We start from the raw sequence: 13691 nt of genomic DNA on the forward strand, positions 1-13691 counted from the left end.
TTTTCAATTTTTAATTTTTAGCTGTATCCAAATGGACCCATATAATAAAATAATTTTTAAAAGTGTAAATAATATTATAGGACCAAAAATGTATAGATATACGTGTTTTGCTGAGTTTGGTGGTCACATAAACGGTGCCGTGGGATAAAAAAAGCCAAATGTAGCTGAAACACTAGGCAAATGCACACTTACTGTACAATTATTAAAATTAAATGGTTTATTGGGATATCACTTATTACTGAAAATTGAAAATACTGTAATAAAATAATTTTTAAATGTGTAAATAATACTATGGGACCTAAGTTTATATTGAAATATGTATTTGAATGACTTTTGTGGGTCCATAAATAATACCGTGAGACCCATATTTTTTTAGCAAAACGCACAAACGTAGATGTTCAGTGTAATCCAAACACTCACTTAGAGTAAATTGCATAACATACGACTTATGAGAATCATAAAGAAAAGTAAAAAGAAGGAGCCTATCTACCCAGAATCCCAGATCCAAATCTATTGGTAGTGCAATCTACTGTGGTGGTCTTAGAAGGAAGTTGAAGAATGCATGTCGTTACTTGGCACCAAGATTGTTGCAAAACATAGCCTTCTTCCACCGTTAACTCCAAAGTAAGCTTGAATTAAAAAATTTTAACAGGAAGGAGCCGATTTTTATTTATTTTGATGTTTTAAAAGAGGAAGGAGCATAATTAAAAACTTTTTTATTTTTTGTTTTCAAGTTTATTTTTTATTTTTTGAAGGAGGAGTTTATTTTTTGAGATGGTTGTTAAGATAAATGTTTTTATTATAAGTTTTTGGATGTCCAATTAATATAATTCATTGTTTTATACAATTTATTATCGTTAATGGTGTTGTAACCTTGTTTAAAAATTGGAAGGGGGGCCAAAGCTATGTGCACTTCAGTAAAAATTTTAAAATTTTGAAATAATTCATACCAAATATATATATTAAACAATTTTTTTCAAAAATTTTGGTCTCAACGTGGCTCTGCCACTGACATGAAATGAATTAACTGAGTTGGTTTTTTTTTTTTTTTTTTTTTTTTTTTTTTTTTTTTTTTTTTAAATCACAAATCAATCTTTTTCCTTGAGATGGTATTTGCTCACAAGTTGCAGACAAATACCCTCAAGAGTACAATTAATTGATACTTGCTCAAGAATCATGTGAATTTCTCTTTGATTGTATTTGTCAAAGTTAAAGTTTAATACAGAATATCAATGATTAATTATATATAACCAATGAAAATTTGCCAATAAAAAAGCTCATTTGAAATGCCACTTTAAGTTAAGAACAAGCATTTTAAGCATTACCATTGGGGATGGCATAAAAGTTGTATTTTATCATTTAAAAATCTGCTTTATCTATTATACCAACTCACTTTACAATATATCCTACATCCCAATTTTTATTTTTACATACAACTTATTAAAATAATATAACTACACAATAAAATTGTGGTGGGGCTTTTGTGTTATTGGGCTTTAATCTCTCCTACTGTACTGCGACTCATGGGTCTGAGGTAAGAGAGTTGGGGCTAGGCTAAATGAAATACACTTTAGGCCAGTTTGTGCACAAGTCAAGCCGTCCCAATATAGACGATTTCTGGCAGAGATATTGAGTGTACAGCGTGCCTACAGTAGGAACAACTGTTACATATGTTATAGCAGAAATACAGTATGACAGAATAACTATAATACTACACAAATGACATTAACACCGAAATAAAAGGAAGTAGCTTAATAAGGTTATGGCAGAATAATGCAACAAATAGAGATAACATTACAACAAACAGTTTAATAACGGAACGGTAAACTAATCACCCAACAAGCATAAAAGAAAAGCTTGTCTACCAGAAAAGTAGGCCTAGCTTCTTAGAAGATGCAAGTCCAAGAAGGAAACCAATCCCCAATGTGAGTAATCTCAAGGAGGCTTCTGTCATAGAAGTTATGCACTTTGAAAAAAGGGCCTAAATGATTCAAGCTTCATTTCTCAATTACTCCGAGAGTGAGTCTGTTAAGAGGGAGAGAAAAATATGGTTTATTGATGTATGCCTTTATTCCCACCACTTATGTCTCTCTGATTTTTGTATATTCTTTTCTTTTCTCTCATTTCTTTCTTGTTCTACATCTTCTTCTTTCATTCATTCCATCCCCCTTTTATTGTTCACAACTACTGTTTTTTATACTATTTGTCATGGTGGGATTTACCATTTTTACCTCTCAACTTCTTTTGGCTCCTTCTTGGTGTCCTTCCGAGACTGCCCATTGGCCTGCCGGCTACTCAGTCACTACCATTGCTCTGAATGTGTTGGTTACACCACTCTCCATTCCCAGACAAAATTGCTTGTCTTATTTCTTATCCTTCTCTGTTTTTCACTACCTTAATCTGGATAAGGATTAAGCCTCTCTTTACCTACTTCTATGGCATGCATTAAGTGGTCTCAGCCTACACTTAATTCTTTTGGGCAAGATGTCATCCCAGCAAGACATCTCTCCCCAGTGAAGTTTTGAGTAGTAACCCCAAAATAGACCCCCTCTTTCTCTCCACCGCCAGACCACACCATTTAAATACCTTGACCCGTGGCCCACCTCCCATGTATTGGCTGGGTATAAGTAGGTGGTGCTCTGGCCCTCTGTGCATGCTCCACTCCTTCTAAATTTGTTTCTTTCTAGCCTTCAGGCCATTTCTGGTGCCTCTGTGTTTGTTTGGTTTTGCAGTACGTTCTGGTTGGTGTTTATCTTTTGTGGCATGAAGGATGTGTGGGCTTTTGGGCTCATGTTCCCTGCCTTTTATCCCTTCTTGGACTAAGCGTTGCTTGGGCAAAGGCCCTCATCTTCCTATAGAGCCCATGTTTTTCTTTCTTTTATATGTGGGCCTCTTGGCTATTGATCCTATCATATCACTTTATCGTGTCTGCTATAACTTTACCTTCCCTTTTACTTTGTGTTATCCCATGCACTTGTGGGCTAACGTTCTTGCCATGCCAGCCCATTTCTTTGTCAATCTTTTGCTCAGGGCTTCTTAGGCTCACTTTTCATATCTTTACCTCTTTTGGGCTTTGTTGGCCAACATTCCTACTATGCTAGCCCATTTCATTATTCCATTCCTTGGGCTTCCTCGACCCGTTTACTTCCTCTTTATCTCTTTTACTCCCGTGGGCTTTTTGCTAGATCCTTTGGGTTTCCTCGGCCTAATTACCATATCTTTACCTCTTATTACTTCTTGGGCTTATTAGCCTTTAGACCGACCCATTGAGTTTACTTATTCATTTCCCGGGCTTCCCCGATCCATTTACCTCATCTTTACCTCTTTTTATTCTCATGGGCTTACTACTTCATTCTTTGGGCTTCATCGGCCCGTTTACTTCTTCTTTACCTCTTTTTTATTGTTGTGGGCTTGCCAGCCATCAATCCTGTCATTTCAGCTTGCTGGGCTTGTTTCCTTATTCCCTTACTATTTTCCATTTCTCACCTTCTCTATATTGTTGGGTTTCTTCTGCTGTTAGGCCCTTTGTCAAAATAGGGCATCAACAAAAATATTATTAAATAAAAATAATATATATGTTTCTAATCTCTTTCCTCTGCTACCAACCAAGACCACCACTATTCACTCAACAAACCACCACCATAGACCACCACTATTCACCAAGCAAACCACCACAAACCACCCTATTCAACCAATAAACTCAAAACAATCCATAACAAACACCAGCACCTCCATCAACAATACCCACAAAACCCACTACCACCTTCATCAACATACTAACAAAACCCACCACCACCTCCATCAACAATACCCATAAAACCCACCACCATAGTTGTCAGTATCGTACAATACGCAATACGCATCGTATGATATGTATCGTATCGTGTACAAAAAGTTTCGTATCGTAAGTGCTCATGAATCGTCCGATACATAGATGCGTATCGTATGAATCGTATCGTATCGGTGAATCGTATGATATGTATGATACATAGACATAGGGGTTTAAAATGAGTTTTTTTGTTAAAATTTTGGTTTTATTTGATTTAAACAAGTTGTTAGAATTTTTGAACACAAAATTATTGGGAAACTTAATTGAGTTTAATAAAATAGCAAGTCCATGACTTTTTTTTTTTTTTTTTCCTTCCTTCTCTTTTTCCTACAAAATTTAGACTATACTCATAACACTCAATTTCATATGTACAAATTTATTTTCTATGCTATTAATAATGTATTATATGAAAATATAATTATTTTGTTATTTTGTTATTATTATTATTATGAGTCTAAAAATCTAGAATGCCAAGAAAAAATATGAAGAAAAAATTATTAGAATAAAACAACAAAAAATAGTAAATGTTGATAATAATGAAGAAAATATCAATGAAATTTTTTTTTTGCAAGATGTTGAACATGATGATAATATTGACTTATATGGAGTTGATTTGCCAAGATAATGAAAATATATTATTATTTTGGTTCATATATCACGTATTATCACTTATGAGTTTAATAAATTAGAACGTGCATATTATAAACATAAGTTAATTTGATTTATTTAGTTAGTTTTGTTAAATTTGATTACAAAAGTAATGATTAAATTGGTCATTAATTGAAAATATTTCGAATTTATAATAAATATACCTTTTATACATATATATCTATATTATTTTATAATTTTATTGGGTATTTGTGTATCTTATGATACACGATTCGATACGATACATGATACAGAAAAATCAAAAATCGATTCATGATTTGACAACTATGCCCACTACTACCTCCATCAACAATACCCACCACGTGAGGTTATCAAAAAAAAAAAAAAAACACCGTGTGAGTGAGAAAAATTAGAGAAGAGACAAAAGAGAGAAAGAGGGAAGAGAGTCAGAGATTCAATAGAGAGAGAGGAGGAAGACAAAGAGAAAAAGTGAGAGAAAGATAGAGAATATAATAGTATTTTATTTACACATACTAGCTACAATAAGTTCTAAATACCCATACTTAGAGCATCTACATCAATGGGTGCATAATCTTCTAAAATGCAAAAATCCCTTCATTTTACACATTTTGGCCAAAAAAACACCCACATCAGTGGGTGTAAAATTGTGTATTTATACACAATTGCTACAATAACCGTGCATATATGCACGGTTACTGTAGCTCGTGTATTTGATATTTTAATAATTTTCAAATTTGATGCACACTTACTGTAGCTCGTGTATTTGATATTTTAATAATTTTCAAATTTGGCTCACTTTCTTCTCTCTCTTCTTCCTTTGAAACAAACTCTGAAACGAACTTGGGCTTTTCTCTTCTCCCTTATATTCTTGCTCCTCTGTTACAGACCAACATCGGTCAAGAAAGTATCAACCAAATACAAACACAGCACCACCCAACTATTACCGGTCTACCACCACAACCCATTTCAACATTTGATAATCCGAACACAAAATCAACAAATTCAAACAAAAAATAACTCAAAATCAACACAAAACAACTTAAAATCAACTCAAGCCCCATTGGAAAACCCATCCTAAGCCCAACTCAAAATTAACCCAAAACAAAATCAAACCCAAAATCCATAGAAAATCAACTCAAAATTAAACCATTAATTGAAAACCCATAACCCAAACCCAAAATCAAAATCAAATACAAACCCAATGGTGGCAGAGACTTAAGGGATCTGAGAATTAAGGAGAGAGATGAGGGATTTCCTTATGTTTCAATCATCTTCATCTTCATCATCTTCATCTTCTCTCTTCCTTGTAGCTTTCGAACTGTCAAAAAAAAAAAAAAAAAAAAAAAGATGCAAAGACTTTGAGGGATGAGAGAGGGGCGGAGACTCTTTGTGGGTTAGGGGAAAGTGAGAGGCAGATACTTTTGGGTTAGGTGGGGTAGGTGGGAAATAATAAAAAAAAGTGAGAAAAAAAAATATTTTAATAAAAAAGTGTGTATAATAGATAAACTGATGCGAGTGTTTTGTAAAATTGATAGTATAAAATAGAAAAGTAGGTTTTTTGTGTAAAATAGACGGAATCTTTTCCACGAGCTGATGTGGTTGCTCTTATTGTAGCTAGGATGTAAAAAAAAAAAAAAGGAAAGTACACTTTACCCACTTGTGGTTTGACTCGTTTTAACAATGCCCACTCATGGTTTAAAAGTTGTCACTTAACCCACCTGAGGTGGGCTCCGTTAGACCTCCATTACCCACCTCTACCCTTTCCGTTAGAAAATCTCATTTACTAAATAAGCCAAAATTAGAACACAATTAGAATCCTAAAAAAGAACCTCTGCCATTTCCCTCTCTCTACCTTCGAACCCTAAAAAATCCCCAAACCCATAATCCCTTTCTCTCTTTACTTTGATTGCCAAAGCTTAATCCCCGAACACTTGCAAGCAAGGAGGAGGTGTGTTGAAACTGAAGCTTGGGTTTTCCTCTATATCAGGTATGAAATGAGTTTCTAGGGTTTACCATTGTTGTGTTTATTCTTTTTCAATGTGTAACGATTGATGAAGGTGATTCAGATTAAAGTTTTTCTGTCATAAAATTAGTGGTTTACCATTGTTGGGTTTTGTTCTTTTAGAGTTGACATTGATGACTGTGGTCCCTAGAAATATTTTGGTTAGATGCATCTTTAGGTTATCTATGGTCCCATGGAGACAAATCGTTTAGTTGGTTGTGTTTCTTGTCTCTGACCCCACGTTACTTGGTGTTTGTTGTGCAACTGAAATTATTTTGCTTTTGTCATTGTTGCTCTCTATGCGTGTGTTGGTTATGTATTAATTACTGTTGTTTGTGCATGTGTTTTAACTCCTGCAGATGGCTACTGAAATTCATTTTGATTTTACCATTCACCATAGTGGGAATTTTGAGTGGAACCTTAGTTTAGAGTATGTAGGTGGTGAGGTATCTACAATGGCTAATGTTGATCCAGATTTACTAAGTCATTTTGAGATTCAAGACATTTGTGCTGAGGCTGGGGGACCCATTAACAGTAGGATTTATTATTTAATACCTGGTGGTGACTTAGAGCAAGGGTTAAGGTTAATTAATTCAAATGATGATGTGACCTATATGTGTGAACTACATATTGAATGGCCAACAAATGAAATCACACTTTATATAGAACCTGAAGTTGAACCAATTGCTATTGAAGAACCTATAGTTGAACCAGATCAACCAGTTGCAGTAGACCAGTCATGGGAAATGAATGATGAAAATGATGATATTGATGATGATACTGATTGTAAGGAGGTGACCAATACTATTAGATCATCTATGGTTGACCAAAATGATGTTAGTGCAGAACATGTTGAGGGTTTAAGGGATGGCAGTTGTGGTGGAGCTGTGCATGTGGATGACCATGTTACCCATGGACACACTGTTGGTAGTGATCAAGCTGTTTATGTGGATGAACCTAATTGGCTAGATGAAGGGTATGAAGGACCATATTATCCTGATGACATATTTGGTGCTCAGAATAATGAGATGCCCAATATGAGAGAGCATGAAAAAGATACTGAAAATGTAAATGAGGGAGATGGTGTGAGAGAGCCAGTTTTAGATAATGGGGAGAGACCAGAAGCTACTGCCAGTAATCAAGCTGCTGCAAGTGATCAAGCTGGTGATAATAATGATTGGGCTGAAAAAGCTCTTGATGATGATGATGATGACACTAAGAGCATAAATAGTTTGGAGGATGAGGATGAAAGGGTGAGATGTCCATAGTTTAATGAGAAGACTGACATCAGTAACCCAGAGTAATGCAAGGGTATGAAGTTCCCAAATGGGAAGGTGTTTAGGGTTGCCCTGAGGGAATATGCAGTGAGGAAGCCTGTGGACATTAAGTTCAAGCTTAATGAGAAGACCAAAGTTTTTGTCCACTGATGAATGTGGTTGGAGGGTATATGCATCACAGATTGCAGGGGAGTTAACCTTCCAGATAAAGACCATGGTTCCAACTTGTACATGTGGGAGGACATTCAAGCATAGCCAGGTCACTTCTACATATGTGGCTAGGAAATACTTGGATGATTTCAACAAAAACCCTGATTGGGCAGTTTCTGGTGTGAAGCATCGAGTTATGTAGGATGTGTATGTGGACTTGAGCATAAATCAAGTGTACAGAGCTAAAAGGAAAGCTAGAGAGTTCATACTAGGTGATGAGAGGTTGTAGTATGGGAAGCTGAGGGACTATGCAGAGATGATAAGAGTAACTGATGTGGGGAGTGAGGTGATTTTGCAAACTGAGATTACTGAGCTTAACACACAACCCAAGTTCAAGAGGATGTATGTGAGATACAATGCACAAAAAGTTGGATTCTTGGGGGGTGCAGGCCACTTGTAGGATTAGATGGTTGCCACTTGAAGGGCAAGTTTGGTGGACATATATTATTAGCAACTGCAAGGGATGGGAATGACAATATTTTCCTTATTGCATTAGGTGTAGTTGAGCAAGAAAACAATGATTCTTGGGTGTGGTTTTTACAGACATTTGCAGATGATATTGGGAGGCAAGATGAGCTGAATCTGGTGTTCATTTCAGATAGGCAGAAGGTAATACAACAATTCACTTGTTTTTTGATACTGCTGTTTGTTCTTAATCATTACATTTATGCTTTTTGAAAGTTTTGTTTTTTTTCTTAGGCAGATTGTGTTCATTTTTGTTCTTTGGATGTTTTTTGATTGTATTTATGATAACTAGGGATTGATACCTGCCATGGAGATGTTGTTTCCAACAGTTGAACATAGATTTTGTGTGAAGCATATTTGTAACAACTTTAAGTTAAACTTCAAGGGTTTAGAATTGAAGGCTGCATTATGGAGGTGTACTGCAGCAACAACAGTTAGGGAGTTTGAGAAGAGAGTGCAAGATATGAAGGAATTGGAGAAAGAAGCATGAGAGTATCTAGCAGACATCCAACCAACCCAATGGACCAAGTCACATTTCACTCCAAGGGCCATCTTTGATTGTTATGTGAACAATCTCAGTGAGTCATTTAATTCTATGATACTAGAAGCTAGGGATAAGCCTGTCATTGCCATGCTAGAGTGGATTAGGGTTAAGTTGATGATTAGAATGTACAGTAAGAGGTCTGGGATTGAAAAATTCACTAGTGACATATGTCCAAACATAGTGCAGAAGCTTGAGCAATTGAAAGTTGATTCTAAGTCATTTTCTGCTATTCCATTAGGATGCTATATATATGAGGTTGATAATGAGTATGAGAGGCATGTGGTTAACCTTACAAGAAAGTGTTGTACTTGTAGAGTTTGGGATTTGACAGGAATCCTATGTAAGCATGGTATTGCAGCAATCTATAAAAACCTGGAGAGGCCTAAGGATTATGTGCATGCATGCTTTAAAAAGGATGCCTATGTGGTTGCATATAAGGAGATGATTACCCCACTGCCTGTCCAAGATGAATGGGTTGAAACCAACCTTCATGCCCTTGTTGCTCCAATTGTGTACAAGCCTGCAGGCAGGCCACCAATGAAAATGAAGAAAGATGCAGATGATCCAAACAACCCATACAAAGTTTCTAGGTCATATAGACCTATAAAATGTGGGTTTTGCCATCAGGAGGGGCATAATTCAAGGAGATGTAAGGCTGGAATAACTGGTGAGACACCATGGCAAAGGAGGCAGAGACTTGAGAGGCAAAAAAAATTTGTAAGTAAAGCAAGAATGTGTTCACTATGATAATTATATTACAAATTTATTTCTGATGCAAGACAATTCTGTTTGTAGGGACAAGGAACAAGTAGCTAACCAGCCAGCCAGTTAGCCACCTAGGCAACCACCAAGGAGGTTTGCAAGGCAACCACCTTGGTTTGCCAACCAAGCAGGCAGCCAGCCAGCCTAGGCAACCACCAATGAGGTTTGCAAGGCAGCCAACCACTCAGGCAGCTAACTAGACAACCAATGAGCAAGCAAGACAGTTAGCAAGATTAGCAAACAAGAAGGCCAACTAGGCAACCACCATTCAAGCAAGGCAGCCACCCAGATCTGTAAATAAGGCAGCCAACCAGCAAGCAAGGCACCCACTTGAACCAGTAAACAAGAAGACCATTTAGAAAACCAATCAACCAACAAGTGGGGTAGCTAGCCATTCAACAAGAAAGCCAACCATCCACCAAGCAAGTCAACCAGTCAACAAACCACAAAAGCAGCCACTGAGACAGTCAACTGAAACATCTGCTTCAGCTTCAAGCAGACCACCACCATCTATAGCAGATTCAAGCAGACCACCAGCAAGTAAAGCACCCACAGCTCAATGGTTCCAGCCTATCTCTCGTACTCCTAAGGAAACATGGGACATAAGAAAACCTCTATCTCAGGTATATACACAAACACAAACACAAACACCACCCTTTATACTTACATAAAACACTGGATTAGATCTTGATATAGAGTTTCTATATATTTTGCAGCCTCGAAGGGGGTTGGTACCACCAAGGGTAGTTAGGAGCAGACATCTGTTCTCATATGGGAGAGGAGGTGGAATAAGAGCTGAGACATCTGGTGCAATGTCCTCAACAAGCAGGGGCAAAGGCAAGGACACGGTCTTTGGGAAATAAAGATTGGAGAATGTGGAAGCAGAAACTTTACTTTTTTTTGTTATTGTGCTTGTCTGATAGTGGCATGTCACCACTTTTTTGTTTTTTTGCTATTGTGTAGAACTATATAATGTAAAGTTATTTTGTTATTGTCTTAGTGGGGACAGAACCACCTATTATGTAAATGTAATTTGGCAGTGTTTAGCTATTAATGTTAGGTGGAGTCCACTTGTTTTTGAACAATGCTTATTATATATAGTATTGAATGGTACTCTTGGTTAGCTGAAATTTGTCAGTGTTTAGCCATTAATGTTAGATGAAATTTGGCAGTTTTTGAACAATGCTTATTAATATATATGTATGGAATGGTCTTACTTGAAAACATACTTCTTTATGCTTCTTCAATTGATGTAAACAGAATCTTGTGGGGTGCATATCCTTACCTACCCAATTGATGTATAACATACACGATCTTTATAAAGAACAGGTTGCATACCCTATTCAAATTACAAGAACACATTACATAAATAACACATTAAAGGGTAGCACGTATTATTCAAATTACAAGATCACATTACATAAGAAACACATTACAAGGCAGCATTATACATTACATAAATAAGACAACATGCTCTATTCAAATTACAAGATTACATTACATAAAGAACACATTACACAAACAAGGTAGCATTACATAAACAAGAACAAATTACATAAAGAACACATCACATAAAGAATAACACATCACATAAAGAACAAATTGCATACTCTATTTAAATAAACAACAACATTACATAGTGCCAAATACATGGAATACACTTGTCAAAAGTGGTAGTACCCGAAACTATACAATAACTACAATAACTTGCCTTCAAGGCAGACACAAGGCCTTTGTTCCAAATTCTCCCATCCTACTAGAAAACACATAAAAAATAGCAAAAAACCCCCATGACACAACAAGTGCAAATTTATATTTTTGTAACTTCTCTTTAGCTATCCTCTCTCTCACCCTAACTTTTTCTTCCCTTCGCTTGGCTTTGTTTTCCCTCTCAATAGTTGCTGTTTCCCTATCAATAGCCTCATTTTCCTTTTCCTTTGCAACTCTTGCTTGATTCTTGTACATGCTGAATCTTGCAAGGACAATGGGTGCAACTTCGGATCCACACTTACATGTTTTGCCATCCAACCACCTAAAGTATTTACAAGTAGGTTCATCATCCTACAAACAAAATCAAATTAGTGTTATTCATAAAGCCAACAAAACCAGAAAACCAACAAAACCAGAAAATAAAAAATAAAAAATAAAAACTAAAAAAGGAAAAAAATATGAAAACCAACTATTACTCATCACATCATAGTAGCTGCACCCATAAAACCTTCTCCCAAAATTGTTCAAGGTCAGAGCAGTCTGTAGCCGACAACTGTCAGCAGAGCATGAATGGTGACTGGAACTTGAGTAATAACTTGAAGAAGACATGTTCGGGGATTAAGCTTAGGCAATCAAAATACAAAGGGAAATGGGTTTGGGGGTTTTTTAGGGATCTTGATATAACGGAAATGGGTTTGGGGATTTTTGAGGGTTCGAAGGTAGAGAGAGAGAGAGGGAGAGAGCTCAGTCGTTTTTTAGGGTTCTAATTGTGTTCTAATTTTGGTTTATATAGTAAATGAGATTTTCTAACGGAAAGGGCAGAGGTGGGTAACGGGGGTCTAATGGAGCCCACCTCAGGTGAGTTAAATGACAACTTTTAAACCACGGGTGGACATTGTTAAAACGAGCCAAACCACAGGTGGATAAATTGCAATTTCCAAAAAAAAAAAAAGTTTACATACCCGGATGTGGGGGGTTTTAAGACTCCAGTTGGTAAAATAGCAACTGGGGGGTTTTTACACACCCCAATGTTAATGCTCTAAGACGTTGTCAATTTGTCATGGTTGTTAAAACTTTAAGTTAGAACAAGGACTCAAAATGCTTTATTTCCTACATTTTTCTTTAAAATTCTACACACAAAAAAAACCCTCACACTACACTAGTAACTCCAACCATGACATTCCATCCAAGATAACATGAGATTTGAAACTTTAACCCTTTATTATTTCTTTTTATGACTTGAAAACCCACCACCCATCAGCAAAACCATGATCTCAAAACCCACCATCATCAACAAATTCATCATCAATCTAATAGAGAGAGTTAAATAAGGGGATTTAAGTTTACAACTCAATACAATGATTTCTAAATTTAAGAACTTACTATGGTAAACATCTAAAATTTGTAAGCAATGGCAACCCGGATGTTAGTGCTATTTTGGTGTTTGGGGTATAAAATAGATTTTAGCACTTTTAGCAATCTCATTGCTAATGCTCTTACTGGTAAGAGCACTAGCATCCAAGGATGTAAAAAAAAAAAACCTATTTTTTATCCTTAAATACCACTTTATCTATTTTACTAACTCATTTTATAACTCACTCTACATTCTAATTTTTATTTTTACATACAACCTAATAAAATAATATAAATTACCTAATAAAATAATAAAAAAACATTATTCTCTCTTTTTTCTTCCACTATCCTTTTCTCTTCCCACACAACCACTAAATTAAATATTATTATTTTTCTTTACAACTTATGAATAGTAAGGTTGTATATATGCAACCTTATTATTCATAGGTTGCCTTTGCTATTCATAGGTTGCAAATTTTTTTAAGTATACAAACTCGGATGAAGTGGATTTTTGCTGTCTTGTATTGTAAAATAGCAATTGGAGGGTGTTTACACCCCCAATGCTAGTGCTTACTAGACCATAATGTTAAGTAAGACATTTTATAAAAAAAAATTATAAGTGAACCCACTTGAATGACATATTAGTGTCCTTTCTTCTTCTTTTTTTTTTTTTTTTTTTTATACTTTTTTTTGAGAAAAACATATTAGTGTCTTTAATGGTGTGTTTCTAGAAAAATAAAAAGTGTTCATATTCGCGTGTAGACTAAAAGTATGGTTGGATACTGCTTATTTTGCTGAAACTGAAAAATTATTGCTGAAAGTATTGTAGATAAAGGTAAAAGTTAGTTGAAATAGTACAGTGAGACCCATAAATAGTGCCAAAAAGTGCAGTGAGGCCTATGAATAGTA

Source organism: Quercus robur, chromosome 11 (assembly GCF_932294415.1).
Source record: "Quercus robur chromosome 11, dhQueRobu3.1, whole genome shotgun sequence".
Taxonomy (NCBI): domain Eukaryota; kingdom Viridiplantae; phylum Streptophyta; class Magnoliopsida; order Fagales; family Fagaceae; genus Quercus; species Quercus robur.